General features: G+C 41.5%; 1 long non-coding RNA gene across 1 annotated transcript; it reads right to left on the reverse strand.

The window, feature by feature from the left end:
* Nucleotides 1-1,045: 1,045 nt before the first annotated feature.
* On the reverse strand, nt 1,046-3,413 carry LOC148160062 (uncharacterized). The gene is made up of 2 exons (XR_015762434.1): nt 1,858-3,413; nt 1,046-1,212 (listed from the first exon to the last, which is right to left on the reverse strand). It is a non-coding gene; the product is annotated as an uncharacterized LOC148160062 (long non-coding RNA).
* Between the last annotated feature and the right edge of the window lie 8,500 nt (nt 3,414-11,913).

Genomic DNA, 11,913 nt, shown 5'->3' on the forward strand with positions numbered 1-11,913 from the left:
AACGCGCCATTTCAAACAAAGGTTTCGAATGCGCTTCCTAACCAGAAGCTCCAAAGAGTTGTTTAACAATATGAGGTGTTCAATTTATTTTTAACATTGTATTTTCATACATTTTATGCTAGGGGTGCCCAAGTCTAGTTTTCCAGAGCTACCATCTGCAACTTTAGATGCATTCCGTCTCTAACACACCTGGATCATTTACTCATTATAAGGCTCTACAGAACTGAGTTGCTGCTAATGAGGGAAGTCAACCTTTTGCCTGGGGTGTGTTTTAGCAGGGATGCATCTAAAAGTTGCAGTCTGAAGGACTGCAGCTGGGCACTCCTGATTTGTACCGTCAATGTGGCCCTTTGAGGGTGGCCAATATGCTGAAGTGGCCCTCGGTGAAATTGAGTTTGACACCCCTGGAATAATGCATCATAATTGCCTATATGCCACGAGTAGTGGTGACGTACTTCCGTTTAAATTTTCGCCACATTGATTGTTTCCGGGTCCGCTTGCTCCTATTATTTTTAACCATAACTGCAAGATCTGTACCATGAACAAGACGCAAAAGTTAAAGTATCTGCGAGCTACTGGTACAACAACTGAGTTTTGTTGTGTCCAACGCACATGCCGTTGTGTCCAATAATTAGCCGGTACCATCCAGTGCTTAGTTTTTTCCTCTTTTCCCTGCTGATATCACTGTAGCCAAAACTTAGCCACTAAAGCTAACACACGGTTTGTAGCTGCCTGCTATTTCAAAGCTTGAGGATATTGAAGATCCAGCATCAAAAATGGGAAGACGGAGGTACGTGCTTAGGGTTCTTGTTAATAGCAACCCTGATAATAATGTCAAAATGTTTGGTTTGCTGAATAACGTATTCAGTTTCAGATGGCTTCATTGGTAATCTACAATGTTAAGTTCAATGAAATATTTATGTAATATAATGTTATTTTCACTCTGGCTAAAGCTCCTCACATTTTGGGAGGATTGTATTAGGAGTTTGATGCCATATAAACTACAGTATATACAATAATGTGTGGAGTGAGCAGAAATAGAGACTTTGTTCACTGAGACACAACAACTTTTATTTTTCTGTTTGTCTCAATTCTCCATGGAGCTCTGCCATATCTGCTGGTACCTGCTTCCTCCTAAAGGAGATCCTGTTGTTCTGATGGTTCTCCTCATCGTTCTCCATCATGTCAGCCATGTTGCTCTCCTTCTGCTCCCTGGGAAAAGTAATTAGATGTTATAGCTTATAGCACATAAATGTAGATAAATAACAGTTACTAATGTGGAAGTTACATACACATAAGGAATTATTTAAAACAGACATGTTACTTTATATATACATGCAAACACTTTTTTTTACCATCCAACCATACAGAATTATAAATAACTGGAATAGGGTAAATTAAAGACAAAATGTAATTACTTGTAAGTTTTAGACCTATGCATGCATACAGCCATGGATAAAATACCACTATCGTTTTCTTCAGGTTTATTTCTCATTCTACAATTACTAATTCATAATTTGATTAGAGAACTGATATCTAGCCATTTTACAATAATAGGATGTCATATAATATGTTTTATTATCTCGCAACGGGGAAAACTCAGATGCAACAGCAAAATGAGAAACAATCGAAGCACGTAGATTCACGCAAAGATAAGAAACAAGCGAAGGTAAAATGCTGTACAATATTGAGTTATTTATAACTGTAATGTGCAACCGAGTGTCTTCAGAAAATGCGCATGTTGTGTTTGAGCAATAAAAATACAGCAGACTTTGTGTTTTAAATGTCTTCCATGACTGTATGTATGCAACCTTAAATGTAGTACAAACCAGACTGATATATCTACAAACTTCTCACCTGGCTGGAGAGCAGTAACGGCGTCAGCTGCGTCTGCGTCAGTGTTCACCGTGGGGCTCCGTCGGCTCCGAAGCGGCTAACGAGGCTTTACATTCACTCCACTACTGACAAAAACGACTCATTCCTCACAGCTCCATCTAGCTGCCGCTGAATATTGAAATCCGAAGCAAAGAAAAAAGTCGGCATCTTTTTTTAGTTAACGGCTTGTTTATATCTTCCATCACTTCCGTGTTGCAGCGAGTTTCAAACGTTGCGCCTTAATTTTTCTTCTCTCTCTGCTGCTCCGTCTTGTCCACGCCCTCAGCCAATCAGTGAACAGCAGCGAAGCTTGCGTCACCTACCAAACCAGGGCCGGCCCGGCTGGCCCTGCTCTGAAGCAGGACCCTGAAAAGCAGAGCAGGGCCAGTCCCGTTGAAAAGGGCTGGTGGAAACGCATTTAAAGCGAGCCGAGCCGGCCGAGTAGAGCCGGTGGAAAAGGGGAAAATGTGTCTGTTGACATATGCGTTTGTGTTATTACGGCAGGCACGTGCAGAGGGGGGCCTGGGGGGGCTTGAGCACCTGCCCTTTTTGCTCCTTGTCCCAAAGTGCCCTTTTGGTCAATTTTTTTTTTTTTTTTGCATTATTATTTTCAAAGCCCTCTTCTGACACATAATAACATGTACTAAAATTATTTTATTTATTTATTTATTTATTTATTTTTGTACAACATAATAAGCCTTCCGGTCACCTTTTTACCTTTGACCTTTTGCCCGTGACGCATGGCGCAGTTGCCTCTCGCGCAGTGACATAAGGCGGCTAACTGGAGCTCAGCACAGCGAACGTTCCAGATTACAGAACAGTTTTTGGTGAATTATATATATTAAAAAAAACGTTTTTGGTGAATAAAGTGGAGTGACTTGCTACTTGTCAGATGACGGAAAACGTTGAAGTATCGTTTCTGCTTCAGCACGGAGTCGCGGTTTAAGCAGAGAGGTAATGAAATACAACAGACACTGACAGGCCTCTACGTCTGGTTTACTCTGAAGAACTACTGAGGGGAGGAGACAGCCAGGTGAGGGAAAAACTATTCTTATCTATCGATTCAGTATTTTTATCATACAGACTGTTGTTGTTGTGCTATTAGCTAGCTGCTAGCTACGACTTTGCTAGCAAAGCTATATAACTGAAAAGCTTCTTCCCTGTGTACGAGGCACATCGCCCGTCCAAAACGTATCATCTCCATAATGAATATATGTCCGATCTTCTAATTTCCTTTGCTGCATAATGTACATAGCATTTATTCTGGCGTTAGATAAACATAGCACTTAAATAATAGTCCAACAAGGATATTCATTTAGAATTAAAAATAACTCACCCTGAATTACCATGATAGATATAATGTATGTCTTTAATGAAGGGGAAAAAACTCAACCCAGACTTTAAGTTTAGGGTCTGGTTCGCAGAGTATGTAGTTAAATTTTTTCCCCAATTATTCAATGGGAAAAAATAAACTAACCTCAGTTAAGTAAAATAAAATTGTAATCAAAACTTTTGGAATTGTAATGATTTCTTTTTTAAAAAACAAATTCTTTTGCTTAAAAAAACTTTTTTTAAATTAAATAACTAATTTTTGTCTTGTGAGCTTAAAAAGTTATTTGCCAAACATAAACTTTTATTTGCACACATCAGAAATCTTTTGTTGTGATTTTGGCTCCTGCCCATGATGTCATGTGAGAATCACAAGCAAAACTTTGAGTCAAACAAAAACTTAGAATATCAAGAAAAGATTTCTGACATGCACAAATAAGTTTGTTTTGCAAAAAAAATTCACTTTATGAGAGAAATGTGTGATTTAAATGTTTAAAAAAGTTTTAAGCAAAACTCAGTAGGCTTTTCCCATAGTTATGTTGTCAGAATGTAACATAGTTGTCAGAATGCTGGTTTGTAATCTATTAATAAAGTTTGACTGACCTATCTACCTACCGACCGTCTAGAATCAGGTCGTCTACAGGTCATTTAGCACCACGTTCTCCACGAACATGCTGTGTGCGAACGGAGAAGGGTGACCATCATCCAGCCCTCTCCTGCCGAACGGTGTCAGACTGTTTAGTTGACATTCCTTTTAGTGCAGCTCCATCTAGTGGATGCATAACGTAACTTCAGCCTCTACTGTAGCGTCTATTATATGCGCCTTATAATGCGGTGCGCCTTACAGTACAGACCAAAAGTTTGGACACACCTTTTCATTCAAAGAGTTTTCTTTATTTTCATGACTATGAAAATTGTAGATTCACACTGAAGGCATCAAAACTATGAATTAACACATGTGGAATTATATACTTAACAAAAACGTGTGAAACAACTGAAAATATGCCTTATATTCTAGGTTCTTCAAAGTAGCCACCTTTTGCTTTGATTACTGCTTCGCACATTCTTGGCATTCTCTTGATAAGCTTCAAGAGGTAGTCACCTGAAATGGTCTTCCAACAGTCTTGAAGGAGTTCCCAGAGATGCTTAGCACTTGTTGGCCCTTTTGACTTCACTCTGCGGTCCAGCTCACCCCAAACCATCTTGATTGGGTTCAGGTCCGGTGACTGGAGGCCAGGTCATCTGGCGCATCACCCCATCACTCTCCTTCTTGGTCAAAAAGACCTTACACAGCCTGGAGGTGTGTTTGGGGTCATTGTCCTGTTGAAAAATAAATGATGGTCCAACTAAACGCAAACCGGATGGAATAGCATGCCGCTGGAAGATGCTATGGTAGCCATGCTGGTTGAGTATGCCTTCAATTTTTAATAAATCCCCAACAGTGTCACCAGCAAAGCACCATCACACCTCCTCCTCCATGCTTCACGGTGGGAACCAGGCATGTAGATTCCATCCATTCACCTTTTCTGCGTCGCACAAAGACACGGTGGTTGGAACCAAAGATCACAAATTTGGACTCATCAGATCAAAGCACAGATTTCCACTGGTCTAATGCAGTGGTCCCCAACCCCCGGTCCACGGAATGGTACCAGGCCGCGCAATAAATAATTAAATATTTCCGGTTTATGTATTATTTGAGTCTGGAGTATCTTTTATTTTGAAAATCCTTTAACCGGATTCTCTCGGTTATTTGCGCGCCAACATTGAGCCCACAAGCAGCAAAATGAGTAAAAACCAGATCAGGTGTCTTTGCAAAGTTTCTTTGCAAAGGGGAAAAGGCCCAGAGAAGAGACAGGAGAATGGATTTATCCTGGACCGGTAAGAGTCCCACATTACAAGCCTGCTCTGTGTAACATGCGGCGACCGGCTCGCTAATGAGGCAATGAAGCTTCAAACTGCTTCACCCTGTAGAGACCAAGCACGCTGTGCATATAAGCAACACACCTCGGGTGTTATTGTCTCTCATCACTCCCAGATGGGACCGTCTCGTTGCAGAGAAACAAGCTCAGGGCTCCTGTTAGTCATTATCGTGAGTTAAAATTTTCACAAAAGTAAAATGTTCGTTTTTGTGTCAACTGTTTGGGATTCCCCTCTGTTCTTACGTCACTGCGCTTTCTGATTGGCTACCTGTCACATTCAACAGGTTGTATTCTCGTTCCCAGTCAGGGAAAACCCCACAGGCTGTGATTAAAGGGCCAAGACAACCCAAATTGCCCCCCACTCACCCTCCTCCGGGCCGCAACAAAATTTCCAAGTCTTGCCCGGTCCACGGTAATAAAAAGGTTGGGGACCACTGATATTCCAGATATACCAGACATTTATACCAGTATAAATCTGGACCCATTATCTGCTAAAAGATAATAGAAAAGAATGACTGGCCATCCTGAGTGTGTTCACTGCTGCTATGCGATTTCAGCCCCACATCACTTATGAGAACTTAGAATGCAGATGAGGAGACGAGGAGCATTCCTGGTGTTACGAGGTCCAGGTGGGAGCTCTGGATGCTGGACTCTACCTGCTGGACTCTACATGCTGGACTCTACATTCTGGATGCTACATTCTGGACGCTACATGCTGGATACTGCATGTTGGATGCTGGATGCTGCAGCAGGAGCAGCAATGGCAGAAGCAGAAATGTTGTCATTAACCTCAGTCACAATCACTCAGCAGTGAAGTCTTGATCATGCTTCCTTCTATCATCTGAAAGATGCCAGTCAGTTTCTGAAAATGAACAATGCTAATCCTGATCTGTGACTTCTCTTTCAATGAAACCACATCAGCACTCAGTCGCCTGGAGAAAAAGCTGCATGCAAGCCTGTTCTCCACCAAACAGCAGCAGCAGAATCAGGAGGCACCAGAAAGGAGCAAAGAGACTTTTAGCTTTTGTCTAATGGCCTTCCTACTCGGCTGTTGTCAGAGTCACGCTGACAATAACCCAACAGCCTTGAATGTGTGTGTGGAGGGTACAGTACCAGCTGGTTTATGCGGTGGCAGGTGAACGCTGTCTTCTAGTCGGCAGCTTCTAAAGCCAAACAGAAAAGAAAACGAGGGAGGGAGTGAGGAGAGGGTGGCTGGGGCCAAATGGAAGAGAGGGTCCATTCAGATCAGCGGCTCAATATGGAGGCTTTAAGTTAGAAAACTTAAGAGATAGGAGAAGCAATTATCAAAGCACTTGTTCAAAGATAGAAAATATTGGAAATGGGTGTAGCAGCTGAAGATGGCTATGTTTGGCGGACTAGAAATCAGAAAAGGAAGAAAAAAGATTGTGGAGAATGAGGAAGAACAGGAGTTAGAGGAGGAGGGACTGAGGTCTTTGAGAGAATGTAGAGGAATGCAGGGAGCAGGTGGTGAGTGGTGACATGAAAAGCAGTGGTGACAAATGCAGCCGGCCGGCAGCGGCCACAGAAGAGCTCTCTGAATGAAATAGTGGCATCAGATTTCCCCACAAGCACAGCAACAGCTCCATGAGGAGGAGGAAGGAGGCGAGGAAGAATGAAAAACCTCCTTATAGAAGACGCCCTCTGTCCTGGAAGTGAACACTGAGACATGTTTGTACATTTTTCATTCATGCGATAGTATATTTGCACATCATATCTGGCTCACATTAATATCAATGCACTGGTTATAGAAGACTGAAGGACTTATTAAAACATGGTGGAACATCCCTGACTGATTGGTCATACAACAGCTTTGATGCGTTGTAAAACTGTGTGTGGTAAATTTCATTTTTAATACACTTCCGCTCTATCTACCTGTCTATCTATATTTCTATGTCTATATATAAATGGCTATATCTAAATATATTTCAAGAATGCCTTGATAGTCTTGAGATTTTATCAAACCTGCACAGACTCAAGTCAAAGCAACCTCCTCCATGTTTCCCAGAGTTCTTTTCTTGGCAAACAAAGAGCCAGTTCCAGTTTTCTCCTGTCTTACTGAAGACATTCTACCAGAAACTTTGTGACTTGTCAGCATGCATTGTGGGAAATTCCAGTCTCACTTTTTATGCTCTGCTTTCCTTCTTGGTATTCTCCCATGAAGTCCACTTTAATCCAAACAATGACGGATTTGACATTGATGTACCTTGACCTTAAAGTTGACCTTTGATTTTTTTGGAGGTTGTTCCGGGCTCATTGTCCTTGTCCTCAATTTGTCATAAATGTTCCTCCTGTGGTCAGAGAGGTTGGCTACAGTCGCTCTCACCCTCATGGAGACGCTCCAAACTGGGCTAGAACCAAACCTGAGACTTACTGGTTAGAGTGAGACTTGACAATGGAGAAGCACCTTTAGATTGTCTTGTCCTGGACCTTGACAGGATGTCTGCAGTTCTGATCCCAAAAATCAACTTAGTTCAAAAGACAACCAAGTCAATGTTTGGGAGAGGCCATCACAAAGCACTGACCTCAGTCCCACAGAGAATTTATGGGCAGATCTCAAAAAGTGTGTGTGAGCAAGACAGTCACAAATCTGTCCCAGTTCCAGCAGTTCTGTCAGAAAGAATGGAGCAGAACTCCAGAAAAATACTGTGGAAGGAAACTCAGAACATTTGATCCTAGTCCAGTGGTTCTTAACCTTTTTTGAGGTACCGAACCCACCAGTTTCATATGCGCATTCACTGAACCCTTCTGTAGTGATAAACAAAATATGATTCCCCCCCCCAAATTCTAGACATAGGGGTGACCCAACTAGAGTCTAGTTGGGTCACCCCTAGATCACTAAGTCTTCTTAAAAGGTAGAGTCTCTGAGAACAGTTCTTCAAAATATAGTCAGTGTTGACTGTCCAGGAACGACCCAAGGTATTTAAAATTTTCCACAATTTCAACAGGTTGGCCAGCGAGAGAAACTGGAACCACTTTAAAGTCTTGTTTAGATCATTTAATTGGCTCTACATTCTTAAGAGAATGAATAATTAATAATAAAGACTGCGGTATTCTGATTTAGTAATGTAATTATATTAGTTGTTACCACCCCCACAGCACTAGAGGCAGTACCAACCCCGAAAAGATGCGACTAAGGAGCAGATTTAGAAGTACAACGAAAGCTACAGAATTTGGTAAAAACGGTGAGTTTTGCTGAAGTAATTAAAGACACAAGTTCAAATCCATGCAGAGAGTGGAACTTCTTCAATCAGTTCTCCGCAGCTCTGATTGGCTAAGCAATGTAACGTGATCCTCTGCAACAAGTGATGGCAAAGCAGGGCGTCATCACGACTTTACACAAGTGTGTCTTTACCTCTGCGGCAGAGGCTCTGCCGAACCCCTGAGACCGACTCATCGAACCCCTGGGGTTCGATCGAACCCAAGTTAAGAACCACTGTCCTAGTCATACAAATTAAGTTTATGTATGTAAACTCTATTGTGATCAGTGTGACAAACGTTTGAGGAACATGTTCAGGCCATCTTTAACATGGGAATATCGAGTAGAAATATGGAGTCATCTTTATGATATTTTGTGCCGCCATCCTCTGGATGGTGATGAGAATTGTGGTATTCATTCAGCCTTCATCTGTTCAAATTGTAGTGCTGGGGATGGTGACGGTTCTGGTCTGAAATATGTGAATTGACTAACAAAAGCCAAAACAGAGTCATTGACCACACTGAAACATGTCCTGTACCAACATGGGCTGAAAGGCCACTCAGCAAGGAGGAAGTCAAGACTCCAAAAGCAACATAAAAAGCCAGTTTATAATTGTTCACAGAGATAAAGATCTTTATTTCTGGAGACATGTGATTTGATGAAACTAAAGTGGAAATGTTTGGACATAATGACCATCCTTACATTTGTAGGAAAAAGTGGGACACTTGCGCCGTCCTAAATGTGAAGTATGTGGTGGCAGCATCATGCTGTGGGGATTTGCTGCAGAAAGAACTGGTGCACGTCATAAGATAGAGGAGGACTCTAACACTGTCAATCATGCTCATGTAACACTAAGCTGGTATGTCTTTATTTTCACATCAAGAGTTTATTTGACAATAAGGGAGATCAAGGTAGTCAGAACCCAGGAAAACGGAGACCATGTTTGGCTAAGCAAGTTTATTCACAGTGGAAGTAAATAGGAATAAATATGATTTTTTAAGGAAACTGTAAAATAAAAAAATACTGCTTTTAAAAGCTAAAAGTCCATAACATAACTCAAAATGTCAGGATGGAGATGGGTTCTTGTCTGAAATGTGACAAGAACCCACCAAGGTCTGGAGACCTTCATGTCTGCAGGTCTATGTCTCTGTGGACAGTCTCACAGTCCAGGATCAGATTGTTCTCTACATTTTCAGTTAAAGGATTCTTAAGCCGGAATCACACCAGTCCAATACAGGAAGAGAAGGAACTTCCTGGTTCCATCCCACAGCCGTCTCTCTACCCGCTGTGATCCACAACAGGCCCCTCTGAGTGGCGTCACCACCTTGAAAATACAAACAGACCCTGGTCAGAAGCACCGTCAATAGAGCCAATCTGATCTACGTTCCTCTCAACAAGGCTGAATCCTGCAGATGTCGGTGGAAAGTTTTAGAGGTTCATCTCTGCCCTGCTGTCAATCCAACATGTTGTTTTCTACTGATTGCCGTTTCTGCTATGGGAATGGACCAGCACATCACGTCAATCTGTTTTCTCCACCTGGCGATCACACGGTCAGTGGTTCTGTCACATCTGGCCGTTACCTGATCCAGGTTCAGCCAGTTTCTCTGGCAGGTCTGCGAAAAAACTGTTGACCATCTCCAGGCAGTTTGTCCATCTCCTAAGAGTCCACTGTTGGATTAAAACTATGTTTTATTGCGACAGTGCAAAAACACTACAAACATGAAATAAAAATAAAATAAGTAAAAATCATGCACTAAAAATGATCAAATATATACATAATCACACTGTCAAAATAAAACACATTTTCACTGTGTAACACTCGCACCCAGGGACGCCGCCAGAAATCTTGGGCCCCCTGACAAAAAATTAGATTGAGGCCCCCCTGCGCAGCTGCTGTTTTTGAGTCAATTTGACACATAAAAAGCGTCACAATTTTAAAGGCTTGCAATCGCCTTGCTTTCTGTGGTCCAGTACTGATACTAGCACAATATTTACTGCTCATGAATTTTACATCCAACAGTCCACATCCAGTATGCAAGTAGGTTGCTTAAATTTTTTTCTTAGTTTTAGATTACTGAAATGTCTCTAGCCATGAGCAACAGTCAAAAGCAATGTACACATAAAGCAATCCAGACTTCTCAAAAATGCTATGTAGTTGCATTTTATTCAAGCTGCAGTACATAACTTTAATAAAAAATGTGTTTTCTCCATATTTGCTAAAGCTGTCACAATGTCGTAGCAGTTTATGAGACAGATAATCTGTGAAAACAATCAATCTCTTCCATCTCCTTCCTGAATTACTATTGCTGATTAAAGTAATGCACTGTTCTGACCAAAACAACCAATCAGAACTAGTAGGCCACTCAGCACTGTCAGTTAGCCTCATTCACTCATTGCTAAATGTGCTAATGGGGGAGAAACAACTTATCATTACAAGAAACTGTTTATCTGCCATCATTGGTAGCTATGCTAACTAAACTGATCATTCACAGTTTGAATCTGCACAGCTCTGTGCTATGCTAGCTGCAGCACGGCACAAATCAATGGGGAGGAAGGATGAGCAGCACCACATGAGATTGTGATTGACAGCACTAAAACTCTCCTGTCACTGACTGGTTGTTTCTAGAAGAGCACTGGGAGAAGGCAGAGGAAATAGATTTTTCACATATTACCATACTGTCACAACATAATGACAGTTTTAGCAAATATGTGGAAAAAATATTTATAAAAAAGTTACATACTGCAGTTGTAATTTCACTCAGGAGAGGATGGGTCAGGAGAGACGTGGGTTACAGCTTCTGCTCACTCACTCATCTGTTAAGTGGTAAAAGGCATTGAAGTGGAGGCAAATAGTAGTCTGTAGCTAAGCTAATTATGCTAAATGGTTGATAATCTCACAGTCTACCCACATCTCTTGGAGAAAAACTGGGTTATAAATTAACACTCTGGCCTTTTCTCTATCAAACTCTCTTACACTCACAGTCAAACTCTCTTACACATACAGTCAAACTTTCAAACTCTCTTACACGTACTATCAAACTCTCTCACATTCACTATCAAATTCTCTCACATTCACAGTCAAACTCTCTTACACGTACTATCAAACTCTGACAGAGTTTGATTGCAACGGAAGTTAACTTAAAATTTCAGTTTCTGATTGGACCTCAGGCAGGAGTAGGCGGGTTTTCACGGACAGAAAAATAGCTGAGCGGCAGCGACTAACAGAGGCAACTAATATTTTAAATGGCATCGTTAGCGCTCCTACAGTAATGTCAGCATTATCAGAAGTGTGTAGAAGCTGACAGCCAGCATCGGAAACCCCATCTATCAGTGGGATAAAGCTAGCCGTCTCTTCGGAAATGGCAGTAAAGCCAGCCTGCACTCGATTTTAATGTGCGCGACAGCATAAGTTATGGCGCTCTCTTTTCAAAATAAAAGCCCATGTCCAGTTTATGTTTGATTCACACATCAAGTTTCTCTCCGGCGGCTATAACAGGCTAAAGCTTTGTGTTAATTAACCCTCTATGGCATGACTTTTTATTTTTTTGGGGAAAAATATTTTCTTGCATTCTT

Source organism: Poecilia mexicana, unplaced genomic scaffold, assembly GCF_051168715.1.
Source record: "Poecilia mexicana isolate PSO_F unplaced genomic scaffold, ASM5116871v1 scaffold_3, whole genome shotgun sequence".
NCBI lineage: Eukaryota > Metazoa > Chordata > Actinopteri > Cyprinodontiformes > Poeciliidae > Poecilia > Poecilia mexicana.